This window comes from Schistocerca cancellata, chromosome 2 (genome assembly GCF_023864275.1).
Source record: "Schistocerca cancellata isolate TAMUIC-IGC-003103 chromosome 2, iqSchCanc2.1, whole genome shotgun sequence".
Taxonomy (NCBI): domain Eukaryota; kingdom Metazoa; phylum Arthropoda; class Insecta; order Orthoptera; family Acrididae; genus Schistocerca; species Schistocerca cancellata.
Window position 1 is genome coordinate 1,110,992,224 of NC_064627.1, and position 22,118 is coordinate 1,111,014,341.

The 22,118-nt window shown below is 49.8% G+C and overlaps 22 non-coding genes across 22 annotated transcripts; 11 read left to right on the forward strand and 11 right to left on the reverse strand.

Annotated features, from left to right (window-relative positions):
* Positions 1-902: 902 nt before the first annotated feature.
* Positions 903-974, reverse strand: Trnag-ccc (transfer RNA glycine (anticodon CCC)). Its single transcript has one exon. It is a non-coding gene; the product is annotated as a tRNA-Gly (tRNA).
* Positions 975-1,657: 683 nt separating this feature from the next.
* Trnal-uaa (transfer RNA leucine (anticodon UAA)) lies at positions 1,658-1,741 on the forward strand. Its single transcript has one exon. It is a non-coding gene; the product is annotated as a tRNA-Leu (tRNA).
* Positions 1,742-2,867: 1,126 nt separating this feature from the next.
* Positions 2,868-2,939, reverse strand: Trnag-ccc (transfer RNA glycine (anticodon CCC)). Its single transcript has one exon. It is a non-coding gene; the product is annotated as a tRNA-Gly (tRNA).
* Positions 2,940-3,622: 683 nt separating this feature from the next.
* Positions 3,623-3,706, forward strand: Trnal-uaa (transfer RNA leucine (anticodon UAA)). The gene has a single exon. It is a non-coding gene; the product is annotated as a tRNA-Leu (tRNA).
* A 1,126-nt stretch (positions 3,707-4,832) lies between these two features.
* On the reverse strand, positions 4,833-4,904 carry Trnag-ccc (transfer RNA glycine (anticodon CCC)). Its single transcript has one exon. It is a non-coding gene; the product is annotated as a tRNA-Gly (tRNA).
* A 683-nt stretch (positions 4,905-5,587) lies between these two features.
* On the forward strand, positions 5,588-5,671 carry Trnal-uaa (transfer RNA leucine (anticodon UAA)). The gene has a single exon. It is a non-coding gene; the product is annotated as a tRNA-Leu (tRNA).
* Positions 5,672-6,797: 1,126 nt separating this feature from the next.
* Positions 6,798-6,869, reverse strand: Trnag-ccc (transfer RNA glycine (anticodon CCC)). The gene has a single exon. It is a non-coding gene; the product is annotated as a tRNA-Gly (tRNA).
* Positions 6,870-7,552: 683 nt separating this feature from the next.
* Positions 7,553-7,636, forward strand: Trnal-uaa (transfer RNA leucine (anticodon UAA)). Its single transcript has one exon. It is a non-coding gene; the product is annotated as a tRNA-Leu (tRNA).
* A 1,126-nt stretch (positions 7,637-8,762) lies between these two features.
* On the reverse strand, positions 8,763-8,834 carry Trnag-ccc (transfer RNA glycine (anticodon CCC)). Its single transcript has one exon. It is a non-coding gene; the product is annotated as a tRNA-Gly (tRNA).
* Positions 8,835-9,517: 683 nt separating this feature from the next.
* Trnal-uaa (transfer RNA leucine (anticodon UAA)) lies at positions 9,518-9,601 on the forward strand. The gene has a single exon. It is a non-coding gene; the product is annotated as a tRNA-Leu (tRNA).
* Positions 9,602-10,727: 1,126 nt separating this feature from the next.
* Trnag-ccc (transfer RNA glycine (anticodon CCC)) lies at positions 10,728-10,799 on the reverse strand. Its single transcript has one exon. It is a non-coding gene; the product is annotated as a tRNA-Gly (tRNA).
* A 682-nt stretch (positions 10,800-11,481) lies between these two features.
* Positions 11,482-11,565, forward strand: Trnal-uaa (transfer RNA leucine (anticodon UAA)). The gene has a single exon. It is a non-coding gene; the product is annotated as a tRNA-Leu (tRNA).
* A 1,126-nt stretch (positions 11,566-12,691) lies between these two features.
* On the reverse strand, positions 12,692-12,763 carry Trnag-ccc (transfer RNA glycine (anticodon CCC)). The gene has a single exon. It is a non-coding gene; the product is annotated as a tRNA-Gly (tRNA).
* A 682-nt stretch (positions 12,764-13,445) lies between these two features.
* Trnal-uaa (transfer RNA leucine (anticodon UAA)) lies at positions 13,446-13,529 on the forward strand. The gene has a single exon. It is a non-coding gene; the product is annotated as a tRNA-Leu (tRNA).
* Positions 13,530-14,655: 1,126 nt separating this feature from the next.
* Positions 14,656-14,727, reverse strand: Trnag-ccc (transfer RNA glycine (anticodon CCC)). The gene has a single exon. It is a non-coding gene; the product is annotated as a tRNA-Gly (tRNA).
* Positions 14,728-15,410: 683 nt separating this feature from the next.
* On the forward strand, positions 15,411-15,494 carry Trnal-uaa (transfer RNA leucine (anticodon UAA)). Its single transcript has one exon. It is a non-coding gene; the product is annotated as a tRNA-Leu (tRNA).
* A 1,126-nt stretch (positions 15,495-16,620) lies between these two features.
* Trnag-ccc (transfer RNA glycine (anticodon CCC)) lies at positions 16,621-16,692 on the reverse strand. The gene has a single exon. It is a non-coding gene; the product is annotated as a tRNA-Gly (tRNA).
* A 683-nt stretch (positions 16,693-17,375) lies between these two features.
* Trnal-uaa (transfer RNA leucine (anticodon UAA)) lies at positions 17,376-17,459 on the forward strand. The gene has a single exon. It is a non-coding gene; the product is annotated as a tRNA-Leu (tRNA).
* A 1,126-nt stretch (positions 17,460-18,585) lies between these two features.
* Trnag-ccc (transfer RNA glycine (anticodon CCC)) lies at positions 18,586-18,657 on the reverse strand. Its single transcript has one exon. It is a non-coding gene; the product is annotated as a tRNA-Gly (tRNA).
* Positions 18,658-19,340: 683 nt separating this feature from the next.
* On the forward strand, positions 19,341-19,424 carry Trnal-uaa (transfer RNA leucine (anticodon UAA)). The gene has a single exon. It is a non-coding gene; the product is annotated as a tRNA-Leu (tRNA).
* Positions 19,425-20,550: 1,126 nt separating this feature from the next.
* On the reverse strand, positions 20,551-20,622 carry Trnag-ccc (transfer RNA glycine (anticodon CCC)). The gene has a single exon. It is a non-coding gene; the product is annotated as a tRNA-Gly (tRNA).
* Positions 20,623-21,305: 683 nt separating this feature from the next.
* On the forward strand, positions 21,306-21,389 carry Trnal-uaa (transfer RNA leucine (anticodon UAA)). The gene has a single exon. It is a non-coding gene; the product is annotated as a tRNA-Leu (tRNA).
* The last annotated feature ends 729 nt before the right edge of the window (positions 21,390-22,118 follow it).

The window sequence follows — 22,118 nt, forward strand, 5'->3', positions numbered from 1 at the left end:
TGCTGAGTCTTGGCTATTCTCAGGGCGTTTACGTTTTCTTTGTGTTGTGCTTTTTGGGTCCAAGCGTCAAGAAAGCAAAAGTCAACGAAAGCAGATACGTGTATAAATGACTGGCAGGGCAGTAACGAAGGTGGATGAGCCGGTGGACCGGGTATTGGACTGCTGACGTGGCCCCATTGCACAGCTCGTCAGCTCAGTAGGTTAGAGCGCCGTGCTGTGAACACAAAGGCCATGTATTCGATCGCAGCAAGTGCCATTTAATTTTTCTCTCGTAAAAGACAGTGCTTCCTCCAGCGAGACACTGCCATGTAAATACCAAGTGACATGCACAACAAGCAATATGTCTGCACGTTTCGCGGCGTTGCGGCTAACGGCCATAGCACGCTGAGTGCGGCGGTTCTCGTCTGTTCATTGTAGTTAAGAACCGTTGGGCGTGGTTAGTACTTGGATGGGTGACCAGCTGGGAGCTCGACCTGCATTTGGCTTCTTTCATTTCGCCTTTTTACTTCGCTTTCGTTGCTGCTTAGCGTTAATGATGCTGTCCAGCACGCTGACGCCACTCTTGCCTCTCGGTACACTAAGGCGCGAATCTGTGGCCACAATAAAATGAAAGGTTCTGTCGTGTGTTTGTCGTTTTTTGGTCTCTCACAGTCGTTTCTCGCGCCTGCCCTCTACATATATGCCCGTTTCCAAGCGTCAGCTTTCGCGTCAGCCGAGCAAAGTCGAGACAAGTCGACACATGGAGACACACGATGCTGTGAAACGAAATCCGGCGACTAGCGCACTGGCTACACGGAGTGAGACGTGGGGCGAAGGAAAACTATTCGTAACGCGACAGTTCTCAGTTACGAGGATCGCGTTACGTTACGTGGAATATCCCTAGAAGAAAAATGTACGTGTCGTGCGGTGGCCGGGAATCGAACCCGGATCAACTGCTTGGGAAGCAACCATGCTGACCGTTACACCACCACCGCCTTGCGCTGTACTTCACTCACGCCGCAATGTGTCGGCTACCCTCCTGCCACCAGAGGCCGAAGGCGAAGGCGCTGTAGGCGCTCAACGCCAGGGCGGAGGTGAGCACATCTGAACGCAGTGTGTAGGTGCTGCTAGGACGATGTTGCGTAACTAGAAGCAGAACTGACAGCCGTTGAAGAAACTGCCCTTTAATTTACAGCAGCGTGATAAAAGAAATATCTAATGTGACGTACTTACTGACGATCCAGAGACGATTGAGCATATGTGTGCCAGTCCAGAAGTAGAAAGCGCGTACGTATCATAGTGTTAAGTTGGTTAGTTTGATGCTCGCCTGGAGCATATCATTGGCTTCCCGTAAGGGTGAAATGCACAGCGTAGCCGTTGATAGGGAACGGCCTTTTCTTGTCATTCGTTGTTTTCTCTGCGCCGATGTAAAAATTGATAATTAGAGTTCTGCTCGTTCTACTAAAGACAGATGGCGACGGAAAACAACGGTGTAAGGCACCATATTTAAGCTGTGGTTCCCGAAAGTGAGGGTGGGGTGCAACCTCACATCTGACAACTCGTCTAAAATACTCTAAAAAAACGTATTTCCTTCACACAAGAAAAAACAAGCAAATTTCGCAGTCAGGCTCTGGAGATGAAGCTAGAAACGACGGCAGCACGTTATTTGCGCTCGCACGTCAGATTGGCCGAGCGGTCTAAGGCGCCAGATTTAAGCTCTGGTTCCCGAAAGGGAGCGTGGGTTCGAACCCCACATCTGACAATGAATTTTAAATATTCCAAAACTGCCCATTTCCTTCGTGCGGGAAAGCAAGTAAATTACGCGCAAACAGGTTCGAGAGATATTATTAGAGATGGCAGTGATTACGGAGCTTGCCCTGCAAGTCTGATTGCCTGGCGGTCAGAAGGAATGGAAAGCTGTTAGGAGACATGGCTTTCAGCCAGGCGGCCCGGATTCGATTCCCGGTAGCCGAACATACTTTTGTTTGCTGAGTCTTGGCTATTCTCAGGGCGTTTACGTTTTCTTTGTGTTGTGCTTTTTGGGTCCAAGCGTCAAGAAAGCAAAAGTCAACGAAAGCAGATACGTGTATAAATGACTGGCAGGGCAGTAACGAAGGTGGATGAGCCGGTGGACCGGGTATTGGACTGCTGACGTGGCCCCATTGCACAGCTCGTCAGCTCAGTAGGTTAGAGCGCCGTGCTGTGAACACAAAGGCCATGTATTCGATCGCAGCAAGTGCCATTTAATTTTTCTCTCGTAAAAGACAGTGCTTCCTCCAGCGAGACACTGCCATGTAAATACCAAGTGACATGCACAACAAGCAATATGTCTGCACGTTTCGCGGCGTTGCGGCTAACGGCCATAGCACGCTGAGTGCAGCGGTTCTCGTCTGTTCATTGTAGTTAAGAACCGTTGGGCGTGGTTAGTACTTGGATGGGTGACCAGCTGGGAGCTCGACCTGCATTTGGCTTCTTTCATTTTGCCTTTTTACTTCGCTTTCGTTGCTGCTTAGCGTTAATGATGCTGTCCAGCACGCTGACGCCACTCTTGCCTCTCGGTACACTAAGGCGCGAATCTGTGGCCACAATAAAATGAAAGGTTCTGTCGTGTGTTTGTCGTTTTTTGGTCTCTCACAGTCGTTTCTCGCGCCTGCCCTCTACATATATGCCCGTTTCCAAGCGTCAGCTTTCGCGTCAGCCGAGCAAAGTCGAGACAAGTCGACACATGGAGACACACGATGCTGTGAAACGAAATCCGGCGACTAGCGCACTGGCTACACGGAGTGAGACGTGGGGCGAAGGAAAACTATTCGTAACGCGACAGTTCTCAGTTACGAGGATCGCGTTACGTTACGTGGAATATCCCTAGAAGAAAAATGTACGTGTCATGCGGTGGCCGGGAATCGAACCCGGATCAACTGCTTGGGAAGCAACCATGCTGACCGTTACACCACCACCGCCTTGCGCTGTGCTTCACTCACGCCGCGATGTGTCGGCTACCCTCCTGCCACCAGAGGCCGAAGGCGAAGGCGCTGTAGGCGCTCAACGCCAGGGCGGAGGTGAGCACATCTGAACGCAGTGTGTAGGTGCTGCTAGGACGATGTTGCGTAACTAGAAGCAGAACTGACAGCCGTTGAAGAAACTGCCCTTTAATTTACAGCAGCGTGATAAAAGAAATATCTAATGTGACGTACTTACTGACGATCCAGAGACGATTGAGCATATGTGTGCCAGTCCAGAAGTAGAAAGCGCGTACGTATCATAGTGTTAAGTTGGTTAGTTTGATGCTCGCCTGGAGCATATCATTGGCTTCCCGTAAGGGTGAAATGCACAGCGTAGCCGTTGATAGGGAACGGCCTTTTCTTGTCATTCGTTGTTTTCTCTGCGCCGATGTAAAAATTGATAATTAGAGTTCTGCTCGTTCTACTAAAGACAGATGGCGACGGAAAACAACGGTGTAAGGCACCATATTTAAGCTGTGGTTCCCGAAAGTGAGGGTGGGGTGCAACCTCACATCTGACAACTCGTCTAAAATACTCTAAAAAAACGTATTTCCTTCACACAAGAAAAAACAAGCAAATTTCGCAGTCAGGCTCTGGAGATGAAGCTAGAAACGACGGCAGCACGTTATTTGCGCTCGCACGTCAGATTGGCCGAGCGGTCTAAGGCGCCAGATTTAAGCTCTGGTTCCCGAAAGGGAGCGTGGGTTCGAACCCCACATCTGACAATGAATTTTAAATATTCCAAAACTGCCCATTTCCTTCGTGCGGGAAAGCAAGTAAATTACGCGCAAACAGGTTCGAGAGATATTATTAGAGATGGCAGTGATTACGGAGCTTGCCCTGCAAGTCTGATTGCCTGGCGGTCAGAAGGAATGGAAAGCTGTTAGGAGACATGGCTTTCAGCCAGGCGGCCCGGATTCGATTCCCGGTAGCCGAACATACTTTTGTTTGCTGAGTCTTGGCTATTCTCAGGGCGTTTACGTTTTCTTTGTGTTGTGCTTTTTGGGTCCAAGCGTCAAGAAAGCAAAAGTCAACGAAAGCAGATACGTGTATAAATGACTGGCAGGGCAGTAACGAAGGTGGATGAGCCGGTGGACCGGGTATTGGACTGCTGACGTGGCCCCATTGCACAGCTCGTCAGCTCAGTAGGTTAGAGCGCCGTGCTGTGAACACAAAGGCCATGTATTCGATCGCAGCAAGTGCCATTTAATTTTTCTCTCGTAAAAGACAGTGCTTCCTCCAGCGAGACACTGCCATGTAAATACCAAGTGACATGCACAACAAGCAATATGTCTGCACGTTTCGCGGCGTTGCGGCTAACGGCCATAGCACGCTGAGTGCAGCGGTTCTCGTCTGTTCATTGTAGTTAAGAACCGTTGGGCGTGGTTAGTACTTGGATGGGTGACCAGCTGGGAGCTCGACCTGCATTTGGCTTCTTTCATTTTGCCTTTTTACTTCGCTTTCGTTGCTGCTTAGCGTTAATGATGCTGTCCAGCACGCTGACGCCACTCTTGCCTCTCGGTACACTAAGGCGCGAATCTGTGGCCACAATAAAATGAAAGGTTCTGTCGTGTGTTTGTCGTTTTTTGGTCTCTCACAGTCGTTTCTCGCGCCTGCCCTCTACATATATGCCCGTTTCCAAGCGTCAGCTTTCGCGTCAGCCGAGCAAAGTCGAGACAAGTCGACACATGGAGACACACGATGCTGTGAAACGAAATCCGGCGACTAGCGCACTGGCTACACGGAGTGAGACGTGGGGCGAAGGAAAACTATTCGTAACGCGACAGTTCTCAGTTACGAGGATCGCGTTACGTTACGTGGAATATCCCTAGAAGAAAAATGTACGTGTCATGCGGTGGCCGGGAATCGAACCCGGATCAACTGCTTGGGAAGCAACCATGCTGACCGTTACACCACCACCGCCTTGCGCTGTGCTTCACTCACGCCGCGATGTGTCGGCTACCCTCCTGCCACCAGAGGCCGAAGGCGAAGGCGCTGTAGGCGCTCAACGCCAGGGCGGAGGTGAGCACATCTGAACGCAGTGTGTAGGTGCTGCTAGGACGATGTTGCGTAACTAGAAGCAGAACTGACAGCCGTTGAAGAAACTGCCCTTTAATTTACAGCAGCGTGATAAAAGAAATATCTAATGTGACGTACTTACTGACGATCCAGAGACGATTGAGCATATGTGTGCCAGTCCAGAAGTAGAAAGCGCGTACGTATCATAGTGTTAAGTTGGTTAGTTTGATGCTCGCCTGGAGCATATCATTGGCTTCCCGTAAGGGTGAAATGCACAGCGTAGCCGTTGATAGGGAACGGCCTTTTCTTGTCATTCGTTGTTTTCTCTGCGCCGATGTAAAAATTGATAATTAGAGTTCTGCTCGTTCTACTAAAGACAGATGGCGACGGAAAACAACGGTGTAAGGCACCATATTTAAGCTGTGGTTCCCGAAAGTGAGGGTGGGGTGCAACCTCACATCTGACAACTCGTCTAAAATACTCTAAAAAAACGTATTTCCTTCACACAAGAAAAAACAAGCAAATTTCGCAGTCAGGCTCTGGAGATGAAGCTAGAAACGACGGCAGCACGTTATTTGCGCTCGCACGTCAGATTGGCCGAGCGGTCTAAGGCGCCAGATTTAAGCTCTGGTTCCCGAAAGGGAGCGTGGGTTCGAACCCCACATCTGACAATGAATTTTAAATATTCCAAAACTGCCCATTTCCTTCGTGCGGGAAAGCAAGTAAATTACGCGCAAACAGGTTCGAGAGATATTATTAGAGATGGCAGTGATTACGGAGCTTGCCCTGCAAGTCTGATTGCCTGGCGGTCAGAAGGAATGGAAAGCTGTTAGGAGACATGGCTTTCAGCCAGGCGGCCCGGATTCGATTCCCGGTAGCCGAACATACTTTTGTTTGCTGAGTCTTGGCTATTCTCAGGGCGTTTACGTTTTCTTTGTGTTGTGCTTTTTGGGTCCAAGCGTCAAGAAAGCAAAAGTCAACGAAAGCAGATACGTGTATAAATGACTGGCAGGGCAGTAACGAAGGTGGATGAGCCGGTGGACCGGGTATTGGACTGCTGACGTGGCCCCATTGCACAGCTCGTCAGCTCAGTAGGTTAGAGCGCCGTGCTGTGAACACAAAGGCCATGTATTCGATCGCAGCAAGTGCCATTTAATTTTTCTCTCGTAAAAGACAGTGCTTCCTCCAGCGAGACACTGCCATGTAAATACCAAGTGACATGCACAACAAGCAATATGTCTGCACGTTTCGCGGCGTTGCGGCTAACGGCCATAGCACGCTGAGTGCAGCGGTTCTCGTCTGTTCATTGTAGTTAAGAACCGTTGGGCGTGGTTAGTACTTGGATGGGTGACCAGCTGGGAGCTCGACCTGCATTTGGCTTCTTTCATTTTGCCTTTTTACTTCGCTTTCGTTGCTGCTTAGCGTTAATGATGCTGTCCAGCACGCTGACGCCACTCTTGCCTCTCGGTACACTAAGGCGCGAATCTGTGGCCACAATAAAATGAAAGGTTCTGTCGTGTGTTTGTCGTTTTTTGGTCTCTCACAGTCGTTTCTCGCGCCTGCCCTCTACATATATGCCCGTTTCCAAGCGTCAGCTTTCGCGTCAGCCGAGCAAAGTCGAGACAAGTCGACACATGGAGACACACGATGCTGTGAAACGAAATCCGGCGACTAGCGCACTGGCTACACGGAGTGAGACGTGGGGCGAAGGAAAACTATTCGTAACGCGACAGTTCTCAGTTACGAGGATCGCGTTACGTTACGTGGAATATCCCTAGAAGAAAAATGTACGTGTCGTGCGGTGGCCGGGAATCGAACCCGGATCAACTGCTTGGGAAGCAACCATGCTGACCGTTACACCACCACCGCCTTGCGCTGTACTTCACTCACGCCGCGATGTGTCGGCTACCCTCCTGCCACCAGAGGCCGAAGGCGAAGGCGCTGTAGGCGCTCAACGCCAGGGCGGAGGTGAGCACATCTGAACGCAGTGTGTAGGTGCTGCTAGGACGATGTTGCGTAACTAGAAGCAGAACTGACAGCCGTTGAAGAAACTGCCCTTTAATTTACAGCAGCGTGATAAAAGAAATATCTAATGTGACGTACTTACTGACGATCCAGAGACGATTGAGCATATGTGTGCCAGTCCAGAAGTAGAAAGCGCGTACGTATCATAGTGTTAAGTTGGTTAGTTTGATGCTCGCCTGGAGCATATCATTGGCTTCCCGTAAGGGTGAAATGCACAGCGTAGCCGTTGATAGGGAACGGCCTTTTCTTGTCATTCGTTGTTTTCTCTGCGCCGATGTAAAAATTGATAATTAGAGTTCTGCTCGTTCTACTAAAGACAGATGGCGACGGAAAACAACGGTGTAAGGCACCATATTTAAGCTGTGGTTCCCGAAAGTGAGGGTGGGGTGCAACCTCACATCTGACAACTCGTCTAAAATACTCTAAAAAAACGTATTTCCTTCACACAAGAAAAAACAAGCAAATTTCGCAGTCAGGCTCTGGAGATGAAGCTAGAAACGACGGCAGCACGTTATTTGCGCTCGCACGTCAGATTGGCCGAGCGGTCTAAGGCGCCAGATTTAAGCTCTGGTTCCCGAAAGGGAGCGTGGGTTCGAACCCCACATCTGACAATGAATTTTAAATATTCCAAAACTGCCCATTTCCTTCGTGCGGGAAAGCAAGTAAATTACGCGCAAACAGGTTCGAGAGATATTATTAGAGATGGCAGTGATTACGGAGCTTGCCCTGCAAGTCTGATTGCCTGGCGGTCAGAAGGAATGGAAAGCTGTTAGGAGACATGGCTTTCAGCCAGGCGGCCCGGATTCGATTCCCGGTAGCCGAACATACTTTTGTTTGCTGAGTCTTGGCTATTCTCAGGGCGTTTACGTTTTCTTTGTGTTGTGCTTTTTGGGTCCAAGCGTCAAGAAAGCAAAAGTCAACGAAAGCAGATACGTGTATAAATGACTGGCAGGGCAGTAACGAAGGTGGATGAGCCGGTGGACCGGGTATTGGACTGCTGACGTGGCCCCATTGCACAGCTCGTCAGCTCAGTAGGTTAGAGCGCCGTGCTGTGAACACAAAGGCCATGTATTCGATCGCAGCAAGTGCCATTTAATTTTTCTCTCGTAAAAGACAGTGCTTCCTCCAGCGAGACACTGCCATGTAAATACCAAGTGACATGCACAACAAGCAATATGTCTGCACGTTTCGCGGCGTTGCGGCTAACGGCCATAGCACGCTGAGTGCAGCGGTTCTCGTCTGTTCATTGTAGTTAAGAACCGTTGGGCGTGGTTAGTACTTGGATGGGTGACCAGCTGGGAGCTCGACCTGCATTTGGCTTCTTTCATTTTGCCTTTTTACTTCGCTTTCGTTGCTGCTTAGCGTTAATGATGCTGTCCAGCACGCTGACGCCACTCTTGCCTCTCGGTACACTAAGGCGCGAATCTGTGGCCACAATAAAATGAAAGGTTCTGTCGTGTGTTTGTCGTTTTTTGGTCTCTCACAGTCGTTTCTCGCGCCTGCCCTCTACATATATGCCCGTTTCCAAGCGTCAGCTTTCGCGTCAGCCGAGCAAAGTCGAGACAAGTCGACACATGGAGACACACGATGCTGTGAAACGAAATCCGGCGACTAGCGCACTGGCTACACGGAGTGAGACGTGGGGCGAAGGAAAACTATTCGTAACGCGACAGTTCTCAGTTACGAGGATCGCGTTACGTTACGTGGAATATCCCTAGAAGAAAAATGTACGTGTCATGCGGTGGCCGGGAATCGAACCCGGATCAACTGCTTGGGAAGCAACCATGCTGACCGTTACACCACCACCGCCTTGCGCTGTGCTTCACTCACGCCGCGATGTGTCGGCTACCCTCCTGCCACCAGAGGCCGAAGGCGAAGGCGCTGTAGGCGCTCAACGCCAGGGCGGAGGTGAGCACATCTGAACGCAGTGTGTAGGTGCTGCTAGGACGATGTTGCGTAACTAGAAGCAGAACTGACAGCCGTTGAAGAAACTGCCCTTTAATTTACAGCAGCGTGATAAAAGAAATATCTAATGTGACGTACTTACTGACGATCCAGAGACGATTGAGCATATGTGTGCCAGTCCAGAAGTAGAAAGCGCGTACGTATCATAGTGTTAAGTTGGTTAGTTTGATGCTCGCCTGGAGCATATCATTGGCTTCCCGTAAGGGTGAAATGCACAGCGTAGCCGTTGATAGGGAACGGCCTTTTCTTGTCATTCGTTGTTTTCTCTGCGCCGATGTAAAAATTGATAATTAGAGTTCTGCTCGTTCTACTAAAGACAGATGGCGACGGAAAACAACGGTGTAAGGCACCATATTTAAGCTGTGGTTCCCGAAAGTGAGGGTGGGGTGCAACCTCACATCTGACAACTCGTCTAAAATACTCTAAAAAAACGTATTTCCTTCACACAAGAAAAAACAAGCAAATTTCGCAGTCAGGCTCTGGAGATGAAGCTAGAAACGACGGCAGCACGTTATTTGCGCTCGCACGTCAGATTGGCCGAGCGGTCTAAGGCGCCAGATTTAAGCTCTGGTTCCCGAAAGGGAGCGTGGGTTCGAACCCCACATCTGACAATGAATTTTAAATATTCCAAAACTGCCCATTTCCTTCGTGCGGGAAAGCAAGTAAATTACGCGCAAACAGGTTCGAGAGATATTATTAGAGATGGCAGTGATTACGGAGCTTGCCCTGCAAGTCTGATTGCCTGGCGGTCAGAAGGAATGGAAAGCTGTTAGGAGACATGGCTTTCAGCCAGGCGGCCCGGATTCGATTCCCGGTAGCCGAACATACTTTTGTTTGCTGAGTCTTGGCTATTCTCAGGGCGTTTACGTTTTCTTTGTGTTGTGCTTTTTGGGTCCAAGCGTCAAGAAAGCAAAAGTCAACGAAAGCAGATACGTGTATAAATGACTGGCAGGGCAGTAACGAAGGTGGATGAGCCGGTGGACCGGGTATTGGACTGCTGACGTGGCCCCATTGCACAGCTCGTCAGCTCAGTAGGTTAGAGCGCCGTGCTGTGAACACAAAGGCCATGTATTCGATCGCAGCAAGTGCCATTTAATTTTTCTCTCGTAAAAGACAGTGCTTCCTCCAGCGAGACACTGCCATGTAAATACCAAGTGACATGCACAACAAGCAATATGTCTGCACGTTTCGCGGCGTTGCGGCTAACGGCCATAGCACGCTGAGTGCAGCGGTTCTCGTCTGTTCATTGTAGTTAAGAACCGTTGGGCGTGGTTAGTACTTGGATGGGTGACCAGCTGGGAGCTCGACCTGCATTTGGCTTCTTTCATTTTGCCTTTTTACTTCGCTTTCGTTGCTGCTTAGCGTTAATGATGCTGTCCAGCACGCTGACGCCACTCTTGCCTCTCGGTACACTAAGGCGCGAATCTGTGGCCACAATAAAATGAAAGGTTCTGTCGTGTGTTTGTCGTTTTTTGGTCTCTCACAGTCGTTTCTCGCGCCTGCCCTCTACATATATGCCCGTTTCCAAGCGTCAGCTTTCGCGTCAGCCGAGCAAAGTCGAGACAAGTCGACACATGGAGACACACGATGCTGTGAAACGAAATCCGGCGACTAGCGCACTGGCTACACGGAGTGAGACGTGGGGCGAAGGAAAACTATTCGTAACGCGACAGTTCTCAGTTACGAGGATCGCGTTACGTTACGTGGAATATCCCTAGAAGAAAAATGTACGTGTCATGCGGTGGCCGGGAATCGAACCCGGATCAACTGCTTGGGAAGCAACCATGCTGACCGTTACACCACCACCGCCTTGCGCTGTGCTTCACTCACGCCGCGATGTGTCGGCTACCCTCCTGCCACCAGAGGCCGAAGGCGAAGGCGCTGTAGGCGCTCAACGCCAGGGCGGAGGTGAGCACATCTGAACGCAGTGTGTAGGTGCTGCTAGGACGATGTTGCGTAACTAGAAGCAGAACTGACAGCCGTTGAAGAAACTGCCCTTTAATTTACAGCAGCGTGATAAAAGAAATATCTAATGTGACGTACTTACTGACGATCCAGAGACGATTGAGCATATGTGTGCCAGTCCAGAAGTAGAAAGCGCGTACGTATCATAGTGTTAAGTTGGTTAGTTTGATGCTCGCCTGGAGCATATCATTGGCTTCCCGTAAGGGTGAAATGCACAGCGTAGCCGTTGATAGGGAACGGCCTTTTCTTGTCATTCGTTGTTTTCTCTGCGCCGATGTAAAAATTGATAATTAGAGTTCTGCTCGTTCTACTAAAGACAGATGGCGACGGAAAACAACGGTGTAAGGCACCATATTTAAGCTGTGGTTCCCGAAAGTGAGGGTGGGGTGCAACCTCACATCTGACAACTCGTCTAAAATACTCTAAAAAACGTATTTCCTTCACACAAGAAAAAACAAGCAAATTTCGCAGTCAGGCTCTGGAGATGAAGCTAGAAACGACGGCAGCACGTTATTTGCGCTCGCACGTCAGATTGGCCGAGCGGTCTAAGGCGCCAGATTTAAGCTCTGGTTCCCGAAAGGGAGCGTGGGTTCGAACCCCACATCTGACAATGAATTTTAAATATTCCAAAACTGCCCATTTCCTTCGTGCGGGAAAGCAAGTAAATTACGCGCAAACAGGTTCGAGAGATATTATTAGAGATGGCAGTGATTACGGAGCTTGCCCTGCAAGTCTGATTGCCTGGCGGTCAGAAGGAATGGAAAGCTGTTAGGAGACATGGCTTTCAGCCAGGCGGCCCGGATTCGATTCCCGGTAGCCGAACATACTTTTGTTTGCTGAGTCTTGGCTATTCTCAGGGCGTTTACGTTTTCTTTGTGTTGTGCTTTTTGGGTCCAAGCGTCAAGAAAGCAAAAGTCAACGAAAGCAGATACGTGTATAAATGACTGGCAGGGCAGTAACGAAGGTGGATGAGCCGGTGGACCGGGTATTGGACTGCTGACGTGGCCCCATTGCACAGCTCGTCAGCTCAGTAGGTTAGAGCGCCGTGCTGTGAACACAAAGGCCATGTATTCGATCGCAGCAAGTGCCATTTAATTTTTCTCTCGTAAAAGACAGTGCTTCCTCCAGCGAGACACTGCCATGTAAATACCAAGTGACATGCACAACAAGCAATATGTCTGCACGTTTCGCGGCGTTGCGGCTAACGGCCATAGCACGCTGAGTGCAGCGGTTCTCGTCTGTTCATTGTAGTTAAGAACCGTTGGGCGTGGTTAGTACTTGGATGGGTGACCAGCTGGGAGCTCGACCTGCATTTGGCTTCTTTCATTTTGCCTTTTTACTTCGCTTTCGTTGCTGCTTAGCGTTAATGATGCTGTCCAGCACGCTGACGCCACTCTTGCCTCTCGGTACACTAAGGCGCGAATCTGTGGCCACAATAAAATGAAAGGTTCTGTCGTGTGTTTGTCGTTTTTTGGTCTCTCACAGTCGTTTCTCGCGCCTGCCCTCTACATATATGCCCGTTTCCAAGCGTCAGCTTTCGCGTCAGCCGAGCAAAGTCGAGACAAGTCGACACATGGAGACACACGATGCTGTGAAACGAAATCCGGCGACTAGCGCACTGGCTACACGGAGTGAGACGTGGGGCGAAGGAAAACTATTCGTAACGCGACAGTTCTCAGTTACGAGGATCGCGTTACGTTACGTGGAATATCCCTAGAAGAAAAATGTACGTGTCATGCGGTGGCCGGGAATCGAACCCGGATCAACTGCTTGGGAAGCAACCATGCTGACCGTTACACCACCACCGCCTTGCGCTGTGCTTCACTCACGCCGCGATGTGTCGGCTACCCTCCTGCCACCAGAGGCCGAAGGCGAAGGCGCTGTAGGCGCTCAACGCCAGGGCGGAGGTGAGCACATCTGAACGCAGTGTGTAGGTGCTGCTAGGACGATGTTGCGTAACTAGAAGCAGAACTGACAGCCGTTGAAGAAACTGCCCTTTAATTTACAGCAGCGTGATAAAAGAAATATCTAATGTGACGTACTTACTGACGATCCAGAGACGATTGAGCATATGTGTGCCAGTCCAGAAGTAGAAAGCGCGTACGTATCATAGTGTTAAGTTGGTTAGTTTGATGCTCGCCTGGAGCATATCATTGGCTTCCCGTAAGGGTGAAATGCACAGCGTAGCCGTTGATAGGGAACGGCCTTTTCTTGTCATTCGTTGTTTTCTCTGCGCCGATGTAAAAATTGATAATTAGAGTTCTGCTCGTTCTACTAAAGACAGATGGCGACGGAAAACAACGGTGTAAGGCACCATATTTAAGCTGTGGTTCCCGAAAGTGAGGGTGGGGTGCAACCTCACATCTGACAACTCGTCTAAAATACTCTAAAAAACGTATTTCCTTCACACAAGAAAAAACAAGCAAATTTCGCAGTCAGGCTCTGGAGATGAAGCTAGAAACGACGGCAGCACGTTATTTGCGCTCGCACGTCAGATTGGCCGAGCGGTCTAAGGCGCCAGATTTAAGCTCTGGTTCCCGAAAGGGAGCGTGGGTTCGAACCCCACATCTGACAATGAATTTTAAATATTCCAAAACTGCCCATTTCCTTCGTGCGGGAAAGCAAGTAAATTACGCGCAAACAGGTTCGAGAGATATTATTAGAGATGGCAGTGATTACGGAGCTTGCCCTGCAAGTCTGATTGCCTGGCGGTCAGAAGGAATGGAAAGCTGTTAGGAGACATGGCTTTCAGCCAGGCGGCCCGGATTCGATTCCCGGTAGCCGAACATACTTTTGTTTGCTGAGTCTTGGCTATTCTCAGGGCGTTTACGTTTTCTTTGTGTTGTGCTTTTTGGGTCCAAGCGTCAAGAAAGCAAAAGTCAACGAAAGCAGATACGTGTATAAATGACTGGCAGGGCAGTAACGAAGGTGGATGAGCCGGTGGACCGGGTATTGGACTGCTGACGTGGCCCCATTGCACAGCTCGTCAGCTCAGTAGGTTAGAGCGCCGTGCTGTGAACACAAAGGCCATGTATTCGATCGCAGCAAGTGCCATTTAATTTTTCTCTCGTAAAAGACAGTGCTTCCTCCAGCGAGACACTGCCATGTAAATACCAAGTGACATGCACAACAAGCAATATGTCTGCACGTTTCGCGGCGTTGCGGCTAACGGCCATAGCACGCTGAGTGCAGCGGTTCTCGTCTGTTCATTGTAGTTAAGAACCGTTGGGCGTGGTTAGTACTTGGATGGGTGACCAGCTGGGAGCTCGACCTGCATTTGGCTTCTTTCATTTTGCCTTTTTACTTCGCTTTCGTTGCTGCTTAGCGTTAATGATGCTGTCCAGCACGCTGACGCCACTCTTGCCTCTCGGTACACTAAGGCGCGAATCTGTGGCCACAATAAAATGAAAGGTTCTGTCGTGTGTTTGTCGTTTTTTGGTCTCTCACAGTCGTTTCTCGCGCCTGCCCTCTACATATATGCCCGTTTCCAAGCGTCAGCTTTCGCGTCAGCCGAGCAAAGTCGAGACAAGTCGACACATGGAGACACACGATGCTGTGAAACGAAATCCGGCGACTAGCGCACTGGCTACACGGAGTGAGACGTGGGGCGAAGGAAAACTATTCGTAACGCGACAGTTCTCAGTTACGAGGATCGCGTTACGTTACGTGGAATATCCCTAGAAGAAAAATGTACGTGTCGTGCGGTGGCCGGGAATCGAACCCGGATCAATTGCTTGGGAAGCAACCATACTGACCGTTACACCACCACCGCCTTGCGCTGCGCTTCACTCACGCCGCGATGTGTCGGCTACCCTCCTGCCACCAGAGGCCGAAGGCGAAGGCGCTGTAGGCGCTCAACGCCAGGGCGGAGATGAGCACATCTGAACGCAGTGTGTAGGTGCTGCTAGGACGATGTAGCGTAACTAGAAGCAGAACTGACAGCCGTTGAAGAAACTGCACTTTAATTTACAGCAGCGTGATAAAAGAAATATCTAATGTGACGTACTTACTGACGATCCAGAGACGATTGAGCATATGTGTGCCAGTCCAGAAGTAGAAAGCGCGTACGTATCATAGTGTTAAGTTGGTTAGTTTGATGCTCGCCTGGAGCATATCATTGGCTTCCCGTAAGGGTGAAATGCACAGCGTAGCCGTTGATAGGGAACGGCCTTTTCTTGTCATTCGTTGTTTTCTCTGCGCCAATGTAAAAATTGATAATTAGAGTTCTGCTCGTTCTACTAAAGACAGATGGCGACGGAAAACATCGGTGTAAGGCACCATATTTAAGCTGTGGTTCCCGAAAGTGAGGGTGGGGTGCAACCTCACATCTGACAACTCGTCTAAAATACTCTAAAAAAACGTATTTCCTTCACACAAGAAAAAACAAGCAAATTTCGCAGTCAGGCTCTGGAGATGAAGCTAGAAACGACGGCAGCACGTTATTTGCGCTCGCACGTCAGATTGGCCGAGCGGTCTAAGGCGCCAGATTTAAGCTCTGGTTCCCGAAAGGGAGCGTGGGTTCGAACCCCACATCTGACAATGAATTTTAAATATTCCAAAACTGCCTATTTCCTTCGTGCGGGAAAGCAAGTAAATTACGCGCAAACAGGTTCGAGAGATATTATTAGAGATGGCAGTGATTACGGAGCTTGCCCTGCAAGTCTGATTGCCTGGCGGTCAGAAGGAATGGAAAGCTGTTAGGAGACATGGCTTTCAGCCAGGCGGCCCGGATTCGATTCCCGGTAGCCGAACATACTTTTGTTTGCTGAGTCTTGGCTATTCTCAGGGCGTTTACGTTTTCTTTGTGTTGTGCTTTTTGGGTCCAAGCGTCAAGAAAGCAAAAGTCAACGAAAGCAGATACGTGTATAAATGACTGGCAGGGCAGTAACGAAGGTGGATGAGCCGGTGGACCGGGTATTGGACTGCTGACGTGGCCCCATTGCACAGCTCGTCAGCTCAGTAGGTTAGAGCGCCGTGCTGTGAACACAAAGGCCATGTATTCGATCGCAGCAAGTGCCATTTAATTTTTCTCTCGTAAAAGACAGTGCTTCCTCCAGCGAGACACTGCCATGTAAATACCAAGTGACATGCACAACAAGCAATATGTCTGCACGTTTCGCGGCGTTGCGGCTAACGGCCATAGCACGCTGAGTGCAGCGGTTCTCGTCTGTTCATTGTAGTTAAGAACCGTTGGGCGTGGTTAGTACTTGGATGGGTGACCAGCTGGGAGCTCGACCTGCATTTGGCTTCTTTCATTTTGCCTTTTTACTTCGCTTTCGTTGCTGCTTAGCGTTAATGATGCTGTCCAGCACGCTGACGCCACTCTTGCCTCTCGGTACACTAAGGCGCGAATCTGTGGCCACAATAAAATGAAAGGTTCTGTCGTGTGTTTGTCGTTTTTTGGTCTCTCACAGTCGTTTCTCGCGCCTGCCCTCTACATATATGCCCGTTTCCAAGCGTCAGCTTTCGCGTCAGCCGAGCAAAGTCGAGACAAGTCGACACATGGAGACACACGATGCTGTGAAACGAAATCCGGCGACTAGCGCACTGGCTACACGGAGTGAGACGTGGGGCGAAGGAAAACTATTCGTAACGCGACAGTTCTCAGTTACGAGGATCGCGTTACGTTACGTGGAATATCCCTAGAAGAAAAATGTACGTGTCGTGCGGTGGCCGGGAATCGAACCCGGATCAACTGCTTGGGAAGCAACCATGCTGACCGTTACACCACCACCGCCTTGCGCTGTGCTTCACTCACGCCGCGATGTGTCGGCTACCCTCCTGCCACCAGAGGCCGAAGGCGAAGGCGCTGTAGGCGCTCAACGCCAGGGCGGAGATGAGCACATCTGAACGCAGTGTGTAGGTGCTGCTAGGACGATGTAGCGTAACTAGAAGCAGAACTGACAGCCGTTGAAGAAACTGCACTTTAATTTACAGCAGCGTGATAAAAGAAATATCTAATGTGACGTACTTACTGACGATCCAGAGACGATTGAGCATATGTGTGCCAGTCCAGAAGTAGAAAGCGCGTACGTATCATAGTGTTAAGTTGGTTAGTTTGATGCTCGCCTGGAGCATATCATTGGCTTCCCGTAAGGGTGAAATGCACAGCGTAGCCGTTGATAGGGAACGGCCTTTTCTTGTCATTCGTTGTTTTCTCTGCGCCAATGTAAAAATTGATAATTAGAGTTCTGCTCGTTCTACTAAAGACAGATGGCGACGGAAAACATCGGTGTAAGGCACCATATTTAAGCTGTGGTTCCCGAAAGTGAGGGTGGGGTGCAACCTCACATCTGACAACTCGTCTAAAATACTCTAAAAAAACGTATTTCCTTCACACAAGAAAAAACAAGCAAATTTCGCAGTCAGGCTCTGGAGATGAAGCTAGAAACGACGGCAGCACGTTATTTGCGCTCGCACGTCAGATTGGCCGAGCGGTCTAAGGCGCCAGATTTAAGCTCTGGTTCCCGAAAGGGAGCGTGGGTTCGAACCCCACATCTGACAACGAATTTTAAATATTCCAAAACTGCCTATTTCCTTCGTGCGGGAAAGCAAGTAAATTACGCGCAAACAGGTTCGAGAGATATTATTAGAGATGGCAGTGATTACGGAGCTTGCCCTGCAAGTCTGATTGCCTGGCGGTCAGAAGGAATGGAAAGCTGTTAGGAGACATGGCTTTCAGCCAGGCGGCCCGGATTCGATTCCCGGTAGCCGAACATACTTTTGTTTGCTGAGTCTTGGCTATTCTCAGGGCGTTTACGTTTTCTTTGTGTTGTGCTTTTTGGGTCCAAGCGTCAAGAAAGCAAAAGTCAACGAAAGCAGATACGTGTATAAATGACTGGCAGGGCAGTAACGAAGGTGGATGAGCCGGTGGACCGGGTATTGGACTGCTGACGTGGCCCCATTGCACAGCTCGTCAGCTCAGTAGGTTAGAGCGCCGTGCTGTGAACACAAAGGCCATGTATTCGATCGCAGCAAGTGCCATTTAATTTTTCTCTCGTAAAAGACAGTGCTTCCTCCAGCGAGACACTGCCATGTAAATACCAAGTGACATGCACAACAAGCAATATGTCTGCACGTTTCGCGGCGTTGCGGCTAACGGCCATAGCACGCTGAGTGCAGCGGTTCTCGTCTGTTCATTGTAGTTAAGAACCGTTGGGCGTGGTTAGTACTTGGATGGGTGACCAGCTGGGAGCTCGACCTGCATTTGGCTTCTTTCATTTTGCCTTTTTACTTCGCTTTCGTTGCTGCTTAGCGTTAATGATGCTGTCCAGCACGCTGACGCCACTCTTGCCTCTCGGTACACTAAGGCGCGAATCTGTGGCCACAATAAAATGAAAGGTTCTGTCGTGTGTTTGTCGTTTTTTGGTCTCTCACAGTCGTTTCTCGCGCCTGCCCTCTACATATATGCCCGTTTCCAAGCGTCAGCTTTCGCGTCAGCCGAGCAAAGTCGAGACAAGTCGACACATGGAGACACACGATGCTGTGAAACGAAATCCGGCGACTAGCGCACTGGCTACACGGAGTGAGACGTGGGGCGAAGGAAAACTATTCGTAACGCGACAGTTCTCATTTACGAGGATCGCGTTACGTTACGTGGAATATCCCTAGAAGAAAAATGTACGTGTCGTGCGGTGGCCGGGAATCGAACCCGGATCAACTGCTTGGGAAGCAACCATGCTGACCGTTACACCACCACCGCCTTGCGCTGTGCTTCACTCACGCCGCGATGTGTCGGCTACCCTCCTGCCACCAGAGGCCGAAGGCGAAGGCGCTGTAGGCGCTCAACGCCAGGGCGGAGATGAGCACATCTGAACGCAGTGTGTAGGTGCTGCTAGGACGATGTTGCGTAACTAGAAGCAGAACTGACAGCCGTTGAAGAAACTGCCCTTTAATTTACAGCAGCGTGATAAAAGAAATATCTAATGTGACGTACTTACTGACGATCCAGAGACGATTGAGCATATGTGTGCCAGTCCAGAAGTAGAAAGCGCGTACATATCATAGTGTTAAGTTGGTTAGTTTGATGCTCGCCTGGAGCATATCATTGGCTTCCCGTAAGGGTGAAATGCACAGCGTAGCCGTTGATAGGGAACGGCCTTTTCTTGTCATTCGTTGTTTTCTCTGCGCCGATGTAAAAATTGATAATTAGAGTTCTGCTCGTTCTACTAAAGACAGATGGCGACGGAAAACAACGGTGTAAGGCACCATATTTAAGCTGTGGTTCCCGAAAGTGAGGGTGGGGTGCAACCTCACATCTGACAACTCGTCTAAAATACTCTAAAAAAACGTATTTCCTTCACACAAGAAAAAACAAGCAAATTTCGCAGTCAGGCTCTGGAGATGAAGCTAGAAACGACGGCAGCACGTTATTTGCGCTCGCACGTCAGATTGGCCGAGCGGTCTAAGGCGCCAGATTTAAGCTCTGGTTCCCGAAAGGGAGCGTGGGTTCGAACCCCACATCTGACAATGAATTTTAAATATTCCAAAACTGCCCATTTCCTTCGTGCGGGAAAGCAAGTAAATTACGCGCAAACAGGTTCGAGAGATATTATTAGAGATGGCAGTGATTACGGAGCTTGCCCTGCAAGTCTGATTGCCTGGCGGTCAGAAGGAATGGAAAGCTGTTAGGAGACATGGCTTTCAGCCAGGCGGCCCGGATTCGATTCCCGGTAGCCGAACATACTTTTGTTTGCTGAGTCTTGGCTATTCTCAGGGCGTTTACGTTTTCTTTGTGTTGTGCTTTTTGGGTCCAAGCGTCAAGAAAGCAAAAGTCAACGAAAGCAGATACGTGTATAAATGACTGGCAGGGCAGTAACGAAGGTGGATGAGCCGGTGGACCGGGTATTGGACTGCTGACGTGGCCCCATTGCACAGCTCGTCAGCTCAGTAGGTTAGAGCGCCGTGCTGTGAACACAAAGGCCATGTATTCGATCGCAGCAAGTGCCATTTAATTTTTCTCTCGTAAAAGACAGTGCTTCCTCCAGCGAGACACTGCCATGTAAATACCAAGTGACATGCACAACAAGCAATATGTCTGCACGTTTCGCGGCGTTGCGGCTAACGGCCATAGCACGCTGAGTGCAGCGGTTCTCGTCTGTTCATTGTAGTTAAGAACCGTTGGGCGTGGTTAGTACTTGGATGGGTGACCAGCTGGGAGCTCGACCTGCATTTGGCTTCTTTCATTTTGCCTTTTTACTTCGCTTTCGTTGCTGCTTAGCGTTAATGATGCTGTCCAGCACGCTGACGCCACTCTTGCCTCTCGGTACACTAAGGCGCGAATCTGTGGCCACAATAAAATGAAAGGTTCTGTCGTGTGTTTGTCGTTTTTTGGTCTCTCACAGTCGTTTCTCGCGCCTGCCCTCTACATATATGCCCGTTTCCAAGCGTCAGCTTTCGCGTCAGCCGAGCAAAGTCGAGACAAGTCGACACATGGAGACACACGATGCTGTGAAACGAAATCCGGCGACTAGCGCACTGGCTACACGGAGTGAGACGTGGGGCGAAGGAAAACTATTCGTAACGCGACAGTTCTCAGTTACGAGGATCGCGTTACGTTACGTGGAATATCCCTAGAAGAAAAATGTACGTGTCGTGCGGTGGCCGGGAATCGAACCCGGATCAATTGCTTGGGAAGCAACCATACTGACCGTTACACCACCACCGCCTTGCGCTGCGCTTCACTCACGCCGCGATGTGTCGGCTACCCTCCTGCCACCAGAGGCCGAAGGCGAAGGCGCTGTAGGCGCTCAACGCCAGGGCGGAGATGAGCACATCTGAACGCAGTGTGTAGGTGCTGCTAGGACGATGTAGCGTAACTAGAAGCAGAACTGACAGCCGTTGAAGAAACTACACTTTAATTTACAGCAGCGTGATAAAAGAAATATCTAATGTGACGTACTTACTGACGATCCAGAGACGATTGAGCATATGTGTGCCAGTCCAGAAGTAGAAAGCGCGTACGTATCATAGTGTTAAGTTGGTTAGTTTGATGCTCGCCTGGAGCATATCATTGGCTTCCCGTAAGGGTGAAATGCACAGCGTAGCCGTTGATAGGGAACGGCCTTTTCTTGTCATTCGTTGTTTTCTCTGCGCCAATGTAAAAATTGATAATTAGAGTTCTGCTCGTTCTACTAAAGACAGATGGCGACGGAAAACATCGGTGTAAGGCACCATATTTAAGCTGTGGTTCCCGAAAGTGAGGGTGGGGTGCAACCTCACATCTGACAACTCGTCTAAAATACTCTAAAAAAACGTATTTCCTTCACACAAGAAAAAACAAGCAAATTTCGCAGTCAGGCTCTGGAGATGAAGCTAGAAACGACGGCAGCACGTTATTTGCGCTCGCACGTCAGATTGGCCGAGCGGTCTAAGGCGCCAGATTTAAGCTCTGGTTCCCGAAAGGGAGCGTGGGTTCGAACCCCACATCTGACAATGAATTTTAAATATTCCAAAACTGCCTATTTCCTTCGTGCGGGAAAGCAAGTAAATTACGCGCAAACAGGTTCGAGAGATATTATTAGAGATGGCAGTGATTACGGAGCTTGCCCTGCAAGTCTGATTGCCTGGCGGTCAGAAGGAATGGAAAGCTGTTAGGAGACATGGCTTTCAGCCAGGCGGCCCGGATTCGATTCCCGGTAGCCGAACATACTTTTGTTTGCTGAGTCTTGGCTATTCTCAGGGCGTTTACGTTTTCTTTGTGTTGTGCTTTTTGGGTCCAAGCGTCAAGAAAGCAAAAGTCAACGAAAGCAGATACGTGTATAAATGACTGGCAGGGCAGTAACGAAGGTGGATGAGCCGGTGGACCGGGTATTGGACTGCTGACGTGGCCCCATTGCACAGCTCGTCAGCTCAGTAGGTTAGAGCGCCGTGCTGTGAACACAAAGGCCATGTATTCGATCGCAGCAAGTGCCATTTAATTTTTCTCTCGTAAAAGACAGTGCTTCCTCCAGCGAGACACTGCCATGTAAATACCAAGTGACATGCACAACAAGCAATATGTCTGCACGTTTCGCGGCGTTGCGGCTAACGGCCATAGCACGCTGAGTGCAGCGGTTCTCGTCTGTTCATTGTAGTTAAGAACCGTTGGGCGTGGTTAGTACTTGGATGGGTGACCAGCTGGGAGCTCGACCTGCATTTGGCTTCTTTCATTTTGCCTTTTTA